Source organism: Myripristis murdjan, chromosome 1 (genome assembly GCF_902150065.1).
Source record: "Myripristis murdjan chromosome 1, fMyrMur1.1, whole genome shotgun sequence".
NCBI lineage: Eukaryota > Metazoa > Chordata > Actinopteri > Holocentriformes > Holocentridae > Myripristis > Myripristis murdjan.
This window is the reverse complement of record NC_043980.1, coordinates 6,034,300-6,053,123: the sequence shown is the minus strand read 5'-3', so window position 1 is coordinate 6,053,123 and position 18,824 is coordinate 6,034,300. Positions and strand designations below refer to the sequence as shown.

The 18,824-nt window shown below is 40.6% G+C and overlaps 2 long non-coding RNA genes across 2 annotated transcripts; one reads left to right on the top strand and one right to left on the bottom strand.

The window, feature by feature from the left end:
* The first annotated feature begins 4,491 nt into the window (after positions 1 to 4,491).
* LOC115366134 (uncharacterized) lies at positions 4,492 to 18,112 on the top strand. Its single transcript, XR_003928815.1, has 3 exons — positions 4,492 to 4,608; positions 15,868 to 15,872; positions 18,102 to 18,112. It is a non-coding gene; the product is annotated as an uncharacterized LOC115366134 (long non-coding RNA).
* On the bottom strand, positions 7,556 to 8,016 carry LOC115366136 (uncharacterized). The gene is made up of 3 exons (XR_003928816.1): positions 7,944 to 8,016; positions 7,779 to 7,830; positions 7,556 to 7,651 (listed from the first exon to the last, which is right to left on the bottom strand). It is a non-coding gene; the product is annotated as an uncharacterized LOC115366136 (long non-coding RNA).
* Positions 18,113 to 18,824: the final 712 nt, after the last annotated feature.

Sequence of the window (18,824 nt, the reverse complement as noted above, 5' to 3'; positions counted from 1 at the left end):
GGGTGCTTTGGCTTTTGGCTCTTATTCCTTTTCTATTGAAGGCAGGGAGAGTTAAAAATCTATCAGATGAAGCTGATTATCTTGTTGCTCTCTGTTCTGAGTCTCTGTGATTAAAGGTGTTGAATATGAAACTCACAAAAAAATCAAAACAGCCATTTGCCAGACCACGTTCAGCATTCTGGTAGTTTAAGAATAACAGTGGACTTTCAAAATAATTTTCTCCTTGTGGTGGAGCAGTGCAGCAGCAATACTTCACTGTTGGAAACATGTTAAATGACAAATGTTGGGCCAATCAGTGTTACTTTGATTTTGATAAAGCCAGATGAGAGAGGTAGTTTTACTGAACAGCTTTAATGGTAGAACATCAATTATGAGAAGGGCAACATGCAGGACATAAAATACTGAGTGTGTTTTATTTTGGTGACACTGTGGTCTTGTTGCTGCTGCATGAACTTTGGCAGGAAACTGCAGATTTCAACCAACTACACGACATGGAGATGACTCTAATGTTCATCAGTAACATCTATACATGGACATGGCACACTGATGTGAGAGCATCATGAGGCTCCATAAATTCTTGGGATCAATTTATTGTCAGTTCATCCAATTCAAAATGAAAATCAAAACTGCAGTTCACTTCTACAACAGAGGAAACTCCATTCTTGTTAAGATGAAAGAGCTGATTGAACGGACTGTGAACTGATCCCAGACCTGCTCCACACATCACAGCCACAGTGATATGAACGTCTCCTAAACAGAGATTACAAACATCTTTCTCTCCTGAAAAGTCTTTTCAGAGGAACAGAGCTGTGCTGGATTCTGGAGACATGAGATGACACTTTTGTGGACGACAGCACCCAGCTGCAGACTGGAAGATGAAGCCCCTGGCTGCACAAGCCTCTGCTGAGACGGAGGTGAGACAGGTGGAAAATGCACTATTATGAATCCCACTAGAGTTCTGGGTGAGACGTACCGTCATTGTTAAGGTCACGTGACAGCCGCCTCACTAACAGTGTGTAGTCAAACTAAGGAAATTAGAACAAAAAAAATTGATATACTGATAAAAAAGTCATAATCCCAGATCCTGAACTGTGTAGTTATGGTTGTTAAGTATTTTTGCCTTTTGCCTGCATGAATTTTAGGGAAAGCATTCATGTTGCCTAGAACATGAAATCTGTCCAATTTGGTGAGACCATGACTTTCCTTTTTTCACTTTAAGCAGGCCCCAGAGGGCTTCTTCCTCTGAAACTCTTGCGTTTTGATGAATAACCATGAGATGATTTTAAAATTGTTGGAAACAGCCTTGACATTTACAGTGATTTCTTTTTCAGTGCTGCATTAAACTAAAGATTACGCAAGTTGATTAGAGCACCAGCAAAATATCAAAGATGTCAAAGTAAACTTACAATACCTGGCACAAAAAGAAGAAAAACAACAAATCCACTTGCTGCTGCGGTGAAACTCATGGCTGGTCCTCTCCTCTCTCTGTCGGGGCTTCAGAGACGTTAAAACACATCAGCGGGTAGAAAACATACAGAACATTCGAAGTCTGTCCGTCATGTCACCTTTCTAATCGATGTTGAGTCTCAAAGTTGAACTGTAAAACAACATGAAAGGTGTAAAGAACAACGCCTTGAAGGGGAGGAGGATATGGTCTTGAGAGGGAAGTTTCTTGTGTCACACTTTTGCAGGCAACAAACAGAGACACAAACTGTTAGAAATGAACTGGCTTCCTTCCTCTTCACATCTATAAACAACACAACTTTCTAGTAAACGCCCAAGTTTAAAGGAAAAGATTAAAGTTTAAGACTTGTTAGAGACAAAAAGAGAGAGCCCTGCTGCCCTGTAGCATCCACACAGAGTTTCACACAGCCACTTCTCACTCCTCCTCCCATCAGTTAGTTAATGATTATTATGGCATTTTCTAATTGTAATAATATCTACAATAACCCTTAAATAACATATAAATTAATACCTTAGCATGAACAGCATTAGCACATGATTCTTAGACACATTACTTAACAGTTAGTTAACTGTTACTTAATGTTTATTACCTGTTACTTAATATTTATTACGGCATTAACTAATGTTAATTGTTGTACTCTTACTCTTACTCTTTGTAAAGTGTTACCACTTACACTCCTACTGAGATCTGTGCCTTAAAAGGATCAACGGTGGAAATGCAGTGTACCCATGCATACCCATACAGTGGAAATGACTGTGTTATCAGAGTTGAACAAGCACTGTGGTTTACTAAGGTGGAGCATAAAGAACCTGTGGATCTGAGATCAGACTCAGAGTATGAAGGTCGTGTTGAGTATTATGATGATCACATGATCATAGCAGTAACATACAGTCCCTCAAACTGAGAATCAGCAATCTGAGAGAGAGAGACTCGGTGTGTACAAGTTCAGCCTCATAACAAACCAATCAGGAGGGAAAACGGCCGCTTCACCTGGAGTCTCTAACTGTCACAGGTAACTTTTGAATTTGGATGACTTTTTAATTAAAGCATTTTTTTCTTTAGCATCTTAAAATGTGTGTTTGTGTGTGTATGTGTGACATTTCTGTTCAGTGTTGACAGATCCAGACCTTCAGGTTCAGGCGATCAGATCAATCTACCAGCTGGTCGTCCCTCCTACATCTGGTACAAGAATGGACAGAAAATGAAGGAAGGAACTTCTGTCAGAGCAGATTATTTTAATTATTAGGACAGCTATTCTTGTGAAACAACATGTGCCTCTCTTCATGCTGCTTGGCCAAAGCTGATCTGGAAGCAGCTTCAGGCTTTGCAGAGGAGGCATCAACATCCACGTTGCTCTGAGAGAAACCACTCAGATGCTCCTACGACCTCCAGGTGCTGGTGTGCCTGCTCCCTCCACATGGAGGCTGCAGCCGATTCCTTTGCTCTACGAGGACGCGAAGATTTCTGCTCTCCCTCAGTGTGTAAGGCTACTCCACAGTGCAATAAGTGACATAACGCCACCTGGTGGAAGCTTTTACCTAATGCACTGTAACAGGACAGCACGTATTCAATGTGTGTTAGGTATTCAGCCCCTAGATATTTTCCCTAACATTTACCATCACACAGTTAGTTATTCAACCTTTGCACTTCATCAAAATGATTTTCAGGCTTGTGTCTCACTCCTCAACAGGAGAACATCATCACAGTAGGGGTGAAGAATCAGACAGTGAAGTTCATTCAGATGGCAGCTCAATTGTAAGCGGATCACTAACTCCAGCATACCCTGCACCATTTCACTTGTGTGTACAGTCGCTACACAACATCTGGAAAGCAGTGTGTGTCCCAGCTACAGGTGAACAGCCCACTGCACATCATGGTGTGATGTCTACCTACTACACACTGACACAAGCATTACCTCCAACCATCTCATCTATCATAATAGTATCTGCTACCACAGTGCAACAGCCTGTTACTTCTAGTTTGGTGACAATATCCTTTCCAGCACCTAGAGATCTTAAATATTCAGCAACCCAACCTGCCACCTTTGTGCCTCAACAGTCCACCTACTGGCCTCCATCTATTTGTTCCATAAACCCGGTTGTTCTCAGTAACATCTCCTCCTACATCTTTGTTCTCACTACCTGGATCCTCAACGCTGCACACCCAAAACGCACCTTTTCCTCCAATGTACTATCAAGCTCCCTATAAGGGATAATGCTATCTGTGCCTATCCCAGCTAAAATAACATTGTCACAGCCAGCATGTCAGCTATTTAACCCAAATGTAGTTCAGCCAGCGTACCAGCTATAGCTACAAGCTCCAACTCTAGAGCCACAGCTCCAATGACAGTCGGTCAGCCCATTTATCAGCCCAATTATGATAGCCCCCAGCCAACATATCAGCTGTCTCCAGTGTGAGCATATCAACCACTAACCAATTCCACCTGTTCAGTTAAGTTATCAACCAGCCCCAGCACTATGGCCTTCACACACCCCCATTATTGGCCTCCTAGCACCTCAGACTGTTCCAGGGATGATACCATCTCGAACACTAGGGCTACCACCTCCCCGCCCATTCTCTGCTCAACCTGTCCCAATTCTAAAGCTTCTTAAACTAGAGCATGATAGCGAGAGGGAGTTTGCAGATTTTTGATGTCTATGGCATTGCAGACCATCTGCCATGACATTGCTTACCTTACTGACTCTTCTGTAGATTTCTGTGTCTCCTTCCAAATACAGTCTGAGGAGAGGCACCTCAAAAAAGGAGCTTTCACTGCCCAGTGCATGGCTTTGGCAGAACAGTCCTATCCAGTAAACATCCGACATCCCCCAAACACCCCCCCCCCCCCCCCCAACGGTCATGAAATATAAATATTTAATAATAATAATAATAATAATAATAATAATAATAATAATAACAATAATAATAATCATAATCATAATTAACTGTTCCGTTCATTCATCTCTGCATGGCGCTCTTTCTCAGTCATTCTCGGTCATTCTCCTTCACACACACAGACACGCGCGCATACACGCCAGTGGTACGCGGGTACACATATAAACGACCCGCACTCACCCGACGTTTTCAACCAACCTGACTGCAACTCGGACCGCAAGTATTAATTAAAATAATGTACCCGACCCGTATTGGCTACGTGAAACTGACATCCCTGAGTCATATGCATTTAAAACAAAGTATTACAGTTTTGATGCATTTTAACGTGAGGGACCTGTATTGCATTAGCCTATTTTATCACGCTTAAGCATTCATGCAAAAGTTCAGACCCGTGTTCAAGGGAGGGCTTTAGGGGGCTCCCCTGAATGAAAAGCTTTTTTTTATTATTTTTTTTATTTATTTATTTTTTGACACCATTCGTGTACTACTGAATATTTTTTTCTCTCTCAGTCTTTAAGTTAAATCTCCATCACATTAAATCTCTGTGATGACTCCCAGGCTATTCTGCATCTTATTGGCTTACCCGATATTACTTTAACCAATCGAACTCCTCTTGCCTAAAACCTGACCAATCCCAACCAAGGAACACACCGTTCATGTTCGCGTGCCGCGCGAGGCAGATGTTTTATTTCAGCTGGGGGTGTGTCACTCCAATTTAACTTCAGCTCCAATTAATGTGGCTAAGCAGCAAAAGTAATGACAGTAAGCAGTCGCATTAAGGCTGAACAGAGTTATATAATTTCAACCCCACCTTACAGGGGCTTTTGCTAATCACCTTTTCAGGCTGTTTTCAATTTACCTCTGAAATAAAGACGACAGTTTTCACAGATGTGTTGATTTATTAAATGTTCATTTCAATGTACAGATGCAAACAAATTGACAAATTAATTAAATCAATGGCCTATGAAACTCACAAGAAAACTCATAATAACGATTAATAGGCTTATTAATAACTGATAACATTAACACATTAATAACAAGAACAAAGTTATAGCTGCACATCTCTGTGGAAAATCTTACAGGTACTGTCGGTGGTGCTGAATCTACCTCAGTAGGGACTTTCCGTGGTGCTGACTCTGCCTCAGCGGGACTGTCCGTGGTGCTGAATTTGCTGAGGCGGGCACTGTCCGTGGTGCTGACTCCGCTTCAGCAGGCATTGTCTCTGGTGCTGAATTTGCTTTGGCGGGTACTGTCCATGGTGCTGAACCTGCCTCAGCAGGTACTGTCCGTATTGCTGAATTTGTTGTGGCGGGTACTGTCCGTGGTGCTGAATCTGCCTCAGCAGGTCCTGTCTGTGCTGCTGACTCCGCTGAGAAATTAAGCTTGCTTTGGCGGGTACTGTCCATGGTGCTGAACCTGCCTCAGCAGGTACTGTCCGTATTGCTGAATTTGTTGTGGCGGGTACTGTCCGTGGTGCTGAATCTGCCTCAGCAGGTCCTGTCTGTGCTGCTGACTCCGCTTAGAAATTAAGCTCCATAAAATTCACGGAGGATCTTGTTTAGCTCTTCTTTACTTTCAGTTGAAAAAAATCTGTTTTTTTCACGGTGTTTTTGCAGGTACAGTGGTCCCTCGTTTATCGCGGGGGTTACGTTCTAAAAATAACCTGCAATAGGCGAAATCCGCGAAGTAGTCAGCTTTATTTTTTACAATTATTATAGATGTTTTAAGGCTGTAAAACCCCTCACTACACACTTTATACACTTTTCTCAGACAGGCATTATCATTTTCTCACTTTTCTCTCTTGTTTAAACACTCTGAAAGTTCAAACCTTTGTAGAAAAATAAGTCCAGTATTATAGAATGAGTACATTCTGTACTGTACAGGAGACACTGCACGGAGGAGATTGATTGACAATGGTCTACAGTCCCTTAACCAATCAGGACGCAAAACACAATGCGCGGCTCTCCCTTAGCCAATCAGGACGCAGAACACAATGCGCTGTTTAAAAAAAAAAAAAAAGTATGCAAAATTGCACTAAAAAAAATCCGCGAAACTGCGAGGCCGCGAAAGGTGAACCGCGCTATAGCGAGGGACCACTGTAGTCTTGCACACATTTGACAGCCCAAGAGGTTGACCGGGCCGTACTGCCTTAATTTCCTGACCTCTCCAGCTGATCCAGCTCTTCACTTGTCACTCTCGCGTATCTCTCCTTTTTCTCTTCTGTCTTGTCTTCCTCATCAGCCATCTATCCAAACTTCGGTTGCCAAATAAATCAAAATTGACAACAAAACGGTCCATTATGCAGGCTAACAAAGTTGACAGTGGCTTTTGATGCGGGTTTCAGCGAAACCTTTCGTGTTGCCATGGAAACCACACAGACTCGGGCAATAAGATATAGGTATGATATTTTCAGTGATGAGGTATTTTTCATTTGAGCACGGCTAGGATTTTGAGGACATTCTAAACGTCTGATTGACCAATGAGATTGCTCGGTCTGATCTACGTGTTGTATAATAGATATTTCATATGCATGCGCTATCCAATTTGAGTTCTGCTTCGTTAATTGACTCTTGGCCATGCCAAGGACCCCACCGCACGTTACTCTCTGTCTGTCTGTCTGTCTATCTATCTATCTATCTATCTATCCAGACAGACAGGCAGACAGAGACACACAGACGTAGAGACACACAGACAGACAGATAAATAGACAGACAGACAGATAGATAGACAGTCAGGTAGATAGACAGACAGACAGACAGACAGGCAGACAGACAGAAACTAGTTCTGAATCTCTTTATTTGTATAATGTAACATTTAACATTTATTACAGCAAAAAGCCTAAACACAATGTTTCCATGTTTCAGCTCTGTTCCTGTCTTCTGCTTCAGTGTGCTGCTGTACAGAGCCACAGGTCAGGTTTTCAAGCTCAAGTTTAAATCATTTAAAAAGGCAGTAAGTAAAGCAACTATAACTCTTACAAAGATGAGTCCCTGTGGGCTTTGTTGAACAAAAAGCATTGCAGAACAAGAGGCTAAAAAGACTCAGGGCATCAGAGTTGTGTTCAAGGTTGTGTGTCTCCTGACATCTGACAAAACACACCCTGACTGCACAGAGTATCATTAGAAATCAAGGGGAGTTACATTTTGAAAGTGTAAACATCATTTTCATCTGAGTCTGTCCTGGTTTTTTATGAGGCTCCGACCTGAGTGGACTTTACACCTGGTCTTCCTGCTCCTCTGTGGCTTCTGTCTGTGCTGCAGCGACGCTCTCATACACAGGATCAGAGTCTGACTGATGGGAGAGATGACACACAAGATGAGACAGGAAAATACACTCTCTCTCTCTCTCTCTCTCTCTCTCTCTCTCTCTCTCTCTCTCTCTCTCTCTCTCTCTCTCCCTCTCTCTCTCTTTCCCTCACCTGTACAGTCTGTACTGGGTCGCTCTGCTCAGAGTTGAGAGTTTTCTTCTTCCTGGATTGAATTCATCAACCAAAAACAAAAATTCAACAATCTACAGTTCATGAAAACTCATAAAATATGAAAGGAATCTTTGAATACAACTGGTGGATTTTTTATTCTGTTACCTGATGCACAAATACAGGAGAAACAGAGCGATTGGTATCAGGATGAGGAGAGTCGCCCTGACTGCATTTGTATATTGTATGTGTTTTCCAGCAGAGGGATCTGGAAATGAAAAGGGATCTGAAAGAGAGTGTGTGTTTTTGCAGTGACACATACTGGATGTAAATAACCAGGCTAGTTATAAACAGCTGTGAAGATGATGTCACAAGATGTTTGATGTTTCTACTCCTCAATGCAGCTGGGGAAACGTGGTGTTAAAATTCAGTGATGTAGTGAATATAAAACGAGGCAGACCTCTCAAAACCTTTTCCTGGTTAATAAAAACTAAAGGTGACTGATTTAGGATATATTTTTCCATATGATATTGAGAAGCAGTTCCATTTCACTCACATTTCACATCAATAGAGGAGGAGTTAGATGTCTTCTCTCCCAGCTCATTCTGCGCTGTGCAGTAAAACTCTCCAGAGTCAGAGGACTGGATGGAAACAAAGTCCAGCTGTCGTCCTGTCCTGAAAGGTTCCTGGTCTGGATTTCCATTCTTCTTGTACCAGGTATAAGTAGCTGCTGGGTTAGCATCACTGCTGCAGGTCAGAGTCACTGAACTGCCCTCCACTATTTCACCAGAGGATCTCACCGACACTGAAGGCATCTTGGGACCATCTGGAAAATAAGTTAAAAGTGAGAATGTGTTTTTTGCAATGGCATATACTGGATTTAAATGATCAGATTAGTAATAAATGGGGTGGCGTGACTACAAGTCTGATGGTTCCAATCCTCACAACAGCTGAGAAAATTTGAGTGAGAAAAGTGACCTAGTAAACATTCAACTTCTACCTCAACATCTACCTTCAATGTCCCTTAAGCAAGGCACTTTATCTCCTGCAGTAGAGCTGCTCACTGAAGCACAGTAGCAGATTGAATGTGAAGTAAGGCAGAGCTGAAAAAAATACACACTCAGCAAAACCTTCACATTGTTAATAAAGGGTAAAAAAATGATGATTACTTTGAACTGATTATATATCACTCACATTTCACATCAATAGAGGTGGAGTCAGATGTCTTCTCGCCCAGCTCATTCTGCGCTGTGCAGTAAAACTCTCCAGAGTCAGAGGACTGGATGGAAACAAAGTCCAGCTGTGGTCCTGTCCTGAAAGGTTCCTGGTCTGGATTTCCATTCTTCTTGTACCAGGTATAATTAGCTGCTGGGTTAGCATCACTGCTGCAGGTCAGAGTCACTGAACTGCCCTCCACTATTTCACCAGAGGGCCTCACCAACACTGAGGGAACCTTCGAAGCATCTGGAGGACATCATGTTAACATACATTATATTAAAGAAGAAGGATGTGTTTTATCATGGAACAATTAAAACAGCTGTGAGATGGCAGCATCTGAAAGGTTAGAGAAGCAGGCCTCTGAATGAAGCTGATAGTCATGTTGATTAATTGTAAAAGCTGAATAACTGACAGTAATAAGAGGCAAAGATGTCAGTGGAAAACTCTGACATGCTGCTATGTTACCATGATAATGACATGTGGTGGAATAAACTCACACACTGAAGGAGAGCGGAAACCCTCATGTCCTTTTAGAGCACAAGAATAGCTGTCATCAGGATAGATTTTGACTGTGTAGTGCGAAGAAGTTCCTTCCATAATTTTCACTTCATTCTTGTACCAGACATAGAAAGGACGAGCAGCTTGACTGCAAATGCTGCGACACTTCAGCTCTGCCTCTGTATAACTCTGGTGGATCGAAGATCTGATCACCTCCACCTGGAGATCTGGATATATGAACATATAACAGAAATGTCAAAGGTCACAAAATACTCAAATACACAAATGTACAGTATCAAATAAATAAAGAGATAAATAACAATTCCCATATGTTAAATATTTTGAGGTATTAAGTAAATTAATTGATGGATGATATAAATTCAGTCTGAATAGGTGAGTGTCAAAACTTTTTTATAATCTCTTTAAAGTTGAAATTATTCCACCACCACATTTTCTTGCCATTAGGTAGATTAAATTTGTGTGTAATGTATCAGTTTGTGTTCAGCAGTACCTGTGACAGTCAGAGTTGTACCAGGTAAACTGCTCCTCCATTCAAAGTTTGATGTTTTGAATTTGAAGCAATACTCGGCTGAATCGCTCTCTCTCAGCTCAGTGATTCTCAGAGTGGAGCGTCCTCTCTCTTCAAACAGCTGGACACGACCTCCAAACTCGGAGTCCCCACTGAGGTCCTCAGGTTGTGAGGAATAACGCCATCGATAACTATGTTTGAGACTGAACCAGAATTTTGATCCAATATCAATTTGATAACTGTTGTATGAACAAGAAATGTCCACTGATGCGCCCTTCACAGCACAGATGCTTCTGTCAGTGTAAGTCACTCTGTTGCAGGTTCGACCACGGCCACCTGAAAGATGAGACAGGTTTTAAACAACAGCAGTTAGAAGTGCATCATTTCCTGCAGTGATCCAGAGCAGCTTGTATGGAAAACTGACAGCAGTAGTGATGTTGTGTAGCTGGATGGTTGGAGAATAGCTCACTAACACACACAGGGAGAAGGGGTTTTGATTCTTACTGAGGCCATCCATATTAAACACATGCAGTCCTGGTCCAGCACACAACCTTAAACAGGCAGGAGTATTAACATGTATATAGTTTTAACATATCTTTCTGTTTGACACTAAATTTTAAATACTACACATTGGTCAACTTTCTACTTCTAATCTGGCAACTTATCTTGGAGGACACATACATTTTAAAAGTTGCTTAATAACAAAATGAACAGTGTCGGACTGTTTTTATCCTCATCAAAATATTAGGACACTGTCATAAATAGTTTTATTAATTTATATACTGTAAGCTAGGCAAAAAACGTTCTGCACTGCTTTTTCAATCTATAATTTCTCCCCTTTATTTATACCCAATAGTGTTGTATCTTATACCGTTGTAAAGCCTGATCCGTCCTCTTTCCAGTGAGATACAACTTGTAAGGATCTTGCATTTCTGGAATGAGTGACACCGGTAATTGTGTGGGAAGCGACCACTTTTTTTTGACAAAAACCCCTGCAATATTTTTTCAGTTGATCATTTCTCCCATTTAACAATACCGATTGGTGGAAAAAGCGGTGCAGAACTTTTTTCGCCTAGTGTAGTTGTTGTATTGAAAACTATGGCTCAACTTACCCTGCTCCTATGCTCAACTTACCCCATACACGGGGTAAGTTGTGCCACGAGACCACTTTTTTTGGACATGCTATATTATGGAAACAGTTGTGTTTACACTCATTCTGTTTGTTTGAAGAGATGCACAACATCCTGAAATATATGCAGATACATTAGTTAGCGACAAAACTATGATTCACTGTAAAAGATTACTGTAAAAATACAGCCAAATTCCAACAGTAAGGTACTGTAAATTCTAAAAACGGTAAAATACTGAAAATGTTGATTCTTTTGGCGCCGGTAGGCCACTGTAAGATTTCATGGTAAAATACAGTCGTTGTAACAACATGCTACGGTCATGTGCCATTATTCATAAATACAGTTGAATACCGTAAATGTTTGAGGAACAAAAATAACAGCAAGCCACTGTAGCATTTTACGGTATAATACAGTATTTTTTCTTTTTCACTCAACGGAGCTTTAGTCTACATTTCATTTGAGCACAATGCTGCTCCATCACCTGCTGCTTCCCTGCTCAGCTCCATTTTGCTCCTATGGCTAACTTAACAAGGTAAATGCAAAGTCAGCAGTTTATCATTTTGTGTTGAATATACATTGTTTATACATTATTTATTGACTGTGCTTTTGCTGAAAAGTCAAATTTATGTTATTTGGTGTGAACCACATGTTGCAAGCATGCATGCTAATGTTTTCAGTTAAAGTTAGCGAGCATAGCTGCTAAGTGGACAAAATTGTATCATTTTGTTGAACCACATTACCAGTAACGTGTCAAATTATTTGATTTTCATAGTCACATTATTGATGTTCCAAGCAATCAATTTGGTGTGGGATATCATGTTTCTTCTCCACCTAGGGAGGGGAAACTTGCTTGTTATGTAGGTTGATGCAAATTAGAGCCAAAAAGTTGCTGATGGCGTACTTCGATGAGAGAACAGAGGGATACAAGGAGGGACCCTCCCAACAAGTCCACGACTGATACTGCTGGGTAAGTGTCACATAAGCAACGCATGGAGTATAGAACATAAGTCATTCTGTCTGTCTCATTTCTCTCTTCTGTATCTGTCCTTAAACTTATGTTTTGTTATGGTCTCTCATGGATGCAGTTCTGTCATTGATATTTTTTCCATCCCACATTGTGGAAAGTAATGATTTGACAGCAGTATAACTTATGGCACTTGATATGGAGCAGAAAAGGAGAATATTGGTCAAAATATCATCAGGTGTGTTGTGGCAAATACCAATATCTTAAAAATGCCCTGATACCCATATTTAATACTGTTTCCTGTAATTGCTGTCTGCATCAGTTGCTGGTGACAATGTCACAACTTGATGTTGGATGATCAGCATTGAAAGCCATGTCATCTGTGAAGGCATCACCCCCAGCTTCATCTCAGGGCTTGCTGCAGTTTTCACCGCCTACAATGTGTTCAACCTGCAATACCAACAGGAAGCTACAAGGACACTGGAGTTTGGTCAAAGGTAAATACTCTGCTATTATAATACTACATGTTTTTGAATTATTTTCTCTTTTTAACTCCCACCCCACCTCTCTCTCTTTATTTCTTTCAAACATGGAAGCACTTCAAAGCACAGCCCACTTCCTCACCGGCGCCCATGTTAAGGCATGAGACTGTTCAGACTGGCCATGTCACTGCATGTCTCTCTCTCTCTCTCTCTCTCTCTCTCTCTCTCTCTCTCTCTCTCTCTCTCTCTCTCTCCCTAGTAATCTAGATCAGTGGTTCTCAAACTTTTTTACATCAAGGACCCCTAACTGACAAATTAGACCAAAGACCCCCATTTGATAAAATGTTGAGCCATAAGCACAAGAAACACACAAATATTTGTTCTGATACTGAATAATATTATTTTCTTAGTCAATGAAAATTAAAATGAATGCCAATTGTGTGATTTTTTGGAAAATTTTAGAGAAATTTCTAGAAGAAATTTGCTTCTAGCAGTGTTACAGTAAAGATCACATTCTTCAATGCATTTACAGTAATAAACTGCTTATGGAGAACACAGTAGGAACTGTAAATTAACTGTAACACATTTCCCAATTAAATAACGATAAATTACTGGCAGCTACAGTTGCCAGCATATTACCGTTAATTATCTACAACAGTATATTACCATAAAAAATATTGTGGTATTGTACTGTTATTTTTCTCTACAGTATGGTAACGTAATATTTTTACAGTAATATACCGTAAAAATTGTAACAGTAATATACTGTAATTTTTTTACAGTACAGTGCTATAATATTTTTTACGGTAATATACTGTTGTTTTAGATAATTAACGGTAATATGCTGGCAACTGTAGCTGCCAGCAGTTTACCGTTATTTAACGGGAAAAATTTTTACAGTGTTGCCTTGATGTAGTGATCCTAAATATGAAAAATGGCTTATCTTACCCCAGTCTCCCTAAGTGGCAGTGATGATGATTTGTGTTCCGGCTGGTGAATCAATGACAGAAAACCTGAACCAAGGAATGTGACCTAGATACTAGAGCCAGACAAGACTTTTGATAAATGATACCTTGATTGGATGAAAACCTTCAAAACCTTCCCCCTCAGGATGTTAAAGAGTTTGTATGTCCTGCTGCACGTTGTCTGTTTTAGGGCTCACTAAAAGCTTCCACCAGGTGGCGCTATGTTATTGAGACACTGTGGAGAAAACTCACACACTGAAGGAGAGTGGAAATCCTCATGTCCTTTTACAGCACAGGAATAGCTGTCCTCATAATTAAAATAATCTGTATTGGAAGGAGAAGTTCCTTCCTTAAATTTCTGCCCATTCTTGTACCAGATGTAGGAAGGACGAGCAGCTAGAGGACAGCTGCTGAGACACTTCATCGTTGCCCAGGTAGAAACCGTGGATGGGGTCACCTCTATCCAGAGACCTGGGTTCATGAACATGGAACAGAAATGTCATTGGTCACTAAATTTTCAATCACACACATACACACACACACATACACACACACACACACACACACACACACACACACACACACACACACATACACACACACACACACACACACACACACACACACACACACACACACACACACACAGTATCCTAGATGCTGGCATTATGTGGAACTGAATTAAAAAGTCATCTGATGAAAATGTTACCTGTGACATTTAAAGAGACTCCAGGTTCACCAGTGTATTCCCCTCCTGGTTGGTTTGTTCTGAACCTGAACTTGTACACAGCTGAGTCGCTCTCTCTCAGGTCACTGATTCTCAGTCTGTTGTACGGCTTATTACTGCTATAATACTGATCATTACCCTGATACTCCACACGACCTTCATACTCTGACTCTGACCTCAGATCCACAGGTTCATTATCCTCCTTAGTAAACCATAGTGCTTTTTCAACACCAGTAACTGCTTCTTCTCCACTGTTTGGGTATGTGTAGTTGCACTGCATTTCCACTGTTGATCCTTTTAAGGCACAGATCTTAGTAGGAGTGTAAGTCGCTCCCAAGCCATCCTGTCCCTGCACCACTGTAACACAGAGCACATCAGAAACCACAATCAGATTCAAAAAAACATTAGAGAACAGACTTTCATCTGTGATGGAGCCGAATCAGGAAATTAAGTTTGGACCACACTTAATTTTGACAGCCAGTTGTTATTTCGTTTTAGTAATAATCTTTTAACGAAAATGAATTTTTGTTTTAATCACATTTTAGTCAGTTGGATTTTGTTTTTGTTTACAAAACCAAAGTGATTATAATCAATGAAAATAAAAGCTTTAATCTAATGCCACTGAATCATTTAAAAACAGTTCTTCATTACATTGATTTTTTTAGTGACCTTTGCACATATTGATCTACATCCCTTATTATAGTTTCATGCATTTTGTATCCAGCTTTTCTTTTTATGCTGTATTTGATATTAAAAGTAAAGTTTGCCCAGATGTCTGTTCCCTTCCAGACTGGGGTCTGGAGCTGTGTTTTATTTATTTATTTTTTTTAATTCTGGCATGTCTGTCAAAAAATGTCATTATATTTAGTCATCATTTTTGCTAATAAAAAAAACTAAACTAAACAAAAACGGGATTCATTTTTGTTTAGTTTTCATCTTGTTTTTATCCTAAAAAGAGAGTTGTTGACAAATACTTTCAGTCATACTTTTAGTCATAAAATGAACACCAGCGTTAAATTGCTGAGCAAAATCACTTGAGGAGTCACATGATCTCAGCTCCACTGGAAGTCAATGAGACAAAGAGCATCTTGACACCAAGACGATCTTAAGAAAAAGGAAGCTGGACGAGCTTCAAACTGCTGATCTGCTGCAGCAGTTCCTCATTCTGTGTCGACCTAACGACAGCTCGATCATCTAATTATTTGTCTATTCTAAATTATTATTCTGAGGACACAGGAGTATTTGCTGCTGCTGGGTGCTGTGGCTTTTGGCTCTTATATTCCTTTTCTATTGAAAGCAGGGAGAATAAAAAAAAACTCTCAGATGAAGCTGATTCTCTTGTTGCTCTCTGTTCTGAGTCTCTGTGATTAAAGGTGTTGAATATGAAACTAACAAAAAACTCAGAATTGCCATTTGCCAGACCACGTTCAGCATTCTGGCAGTTTAAGAATAAACGTTGACTTTCAAAATAATTTTCTCCTTGTGGTGGAGCAGTGCAGCAGCGATACTTCACTGTTGTAAACATGTTAAATGACAAACGTTGGGCCAATCAGTGTTATTTTTATTTGCCAGATAAGAGAGGTAGTTTTACTGAACAGCTTTAATGGTAGAACATCAATTATGAGAAGGGCAACATGCAGGACATCAAATACTGAGTGTATTTTATTTTGGTGACACTGTGGTCTTGTTGCTGCTGTGTGAACTGTGACAGGAAACTGCAGAGAGAAGCTGATGACTGAGGTGTGAAAAACTATTTCAACCAGCCACACAACATGGAGATGACTCTAATGTTCATCAGTATCATCTATACATGGACATGGCACACTGATGGGAGAGCATCATGAGGCTCCATAAATTCTTGGGATCAATTTATTGTCAGTTCATCCAATTCACAATGAAAATCAAACCTGCAGTTCACTTCTACAACAGAGGAAACTCCATTCTTGTTAAGATGAAAGAGCTGATTGAATGGACTGTGAACTGATCCCAGACCTGCTCCACACATCACAGCCACAGTGATATGAACGTCTCCTAAACAGAGATTACAAACATCTTCCTCTCCTGAAAAGTCTTTTCAGAGGAACAGAGCTGTGCTGGATGGTGGAGACATGAGATGACACTTTTGTGGATGACAGCACCCAGCTGCAGACTGGAAGATGAAGCCCCTGGCTGCACAAGCCTCTGCTGAGACAGAGGTGAGACAGGTGAAATCTGTCCAATTTGGTGAAATCATGACCTTCCTTTTTCACCTTCAGCAGGCCCCAGAGGGCTTCTGCCATAGAATCTCTTGTGTATTGATGAATAACCATGAGATGATTTTAAAATTCTTGGAGACAGCCATGACATGTATGATGATTTCTTTTTCATTGCTGCATTAAACTAAAGTTTTAAAGTAAGTTGATTAAAGCACCAGCAAAATATCAAAGATGTAAAAGTAAACTTACAATACCTGGCACAAAAAGAAGAAAAACAACAAATCCACTTGCTGCTGCCGTGAAACTCATAGCTGGTCCTCTCCTCTCTCTGTTGGGGCTTCAGAGAAGCTAAAACACATTAGCAGGTAGAAAACATACAGAACATCTGTATGTCATGTCACCTTTCTAATCGATGTTGAGTCTCAAAGCTGAACTGTAAAACAACATGAAACGTGTAAAGAGCAACGCCTTGAAGGGGAGGAGGATATGGTCTTGAGAGGGAAGTTTCTTGTCTGGCACTTCTGCAGTCACAAACTGTTAGAAATGGACTGGCTTCCTTCCTCTTCACACTTTGAACAAACACAACTGTCTGGTAAACGCCCAAGTTTAAAGGAAAAGATTAAAAAAGAAAAAAAAGGGCTCATGTTAGAGACAAAGAGAGAGAGCCCTGCTTTGGTTCCTCACAGAGCCACATCAGTAGCATCCACACAGAGTTTCACACAGCCACTTCTCACTCCTCCTCCCATCAGCACAACCCCCCCCCAGGCCTCCCACCCCCCACCCACACATCCCAGCACACAGCCTCCCTGCTCCAGCCTGTCCTTCACAGCACCCCAGGTGAGGAATCAGCTCCGGGGGAGGGAAAACGACCGCTTCACCTTGAGTCTCTAACTGTCACAGGTAACTTTTGAATGGGATGACTTTTTAATGAAAGCATTTTTTTTCTCTTCACCATCTTAAAGTGTGTGTTTGTGTGTGTATGTGTGACATTTCTGTTCAGTGTTGACAGATCCAGACCTTCAGGTTCAGGCGATCAGATCAATCTACCAGCTCGTCGTCCCTCCTACATCTGGTACAAGAATGGACAGAAAATGAAGGAAGAAACTTCTTTCTATGCAGATTATTTTAATTATCAGGACAGCTATTCATGTGAAACAACATGTGCCTCTCGTCATGCTGCTCGTCCAAAGCTGATCTGAAAGCAGCTTCATGCTTTGCAGAGGAGGCATCAACATCCACGTTGCTCTGAGAGAAACACTCGGATGCTCCCACGACCTCCAGGTGCTGGTGTGCCTGCTCGCTCCACATGGAGGCTGCAGCCGTTTCCTCTGATCTACGAGGACGTGAGGATTTCCAATCTCTCTTCAGTGTGTAAATTTACTCCACAGTGTAATCAGTGACATAACGCCACCTGGTGGAAGCTTTTACCTAATGCACTGTAACAGGACAGCACGTATTCAATGTGTGTGAGGAATTCAGCCCCTAGCTACTTTTCCCAAACATTTACCATCACACAGTTTGTTATTCAACCTTTGCACTTCATCAAAATGATTTTCAGCTTCTCTTTCTTTTCTTTCTCCTCCTACATTTACAAGACTGAGATCCCACAGCTATGAAGTTTTAAAAGTTTAAATATGTTAAATGATGTAAAGAAAAATCTCATAAGTTTCATGCTTGATAAAATTTTCTCGGCTGTTTTGAGGATTAAATCCAAGATACAAGCCAAATACTAGCTTTTCAGATTCTGACACCTTCATATGTATTTACAACTAACTGTTTAACTATAGTATGTACTGTTGTTAAAACACATCCTCATTTTGTAGTTAATCCATGTTAATCCAGATTAATTGTCTTCAGGATGCTCCAAAAGTTCCCTCAGTGTCAGTGAGTCCCTCTGGTGAAACAGTGGAGGGCAGTTCAGTGACTCCAACAAGAGATTTGCAGCCCTTACAGGCTTATTTATCTGAGTTTGGCTTCAAGGTGAGAGCAAAACAACAAACAAACAAAAGAGAATTAGAATTAACAGCCTTAATTTACCAACTGAAATAAAAGAAGCATATAGACAAAGGGCTAACCTAACTCCTAATTTAAAATTCAGAAAATATTCAGACCCCTTCACGTTTTTCACCTTTGTTATGTTGCAGCCTGATGTTATAATCTTTTAATTTCATTTTCTCTCATTAATCTACACTCAGTACCTCATAATGACAATATGATAGATAGAATTAAAAAACAAAACAAAACAGAATTTTAGAATTTTTTTGCAAATTTATCAAAAAAGAAAAACTGAAATATCTGGCACAAGTATTCAGACCCTTTGCAGCAACACTTAGCTCAACCC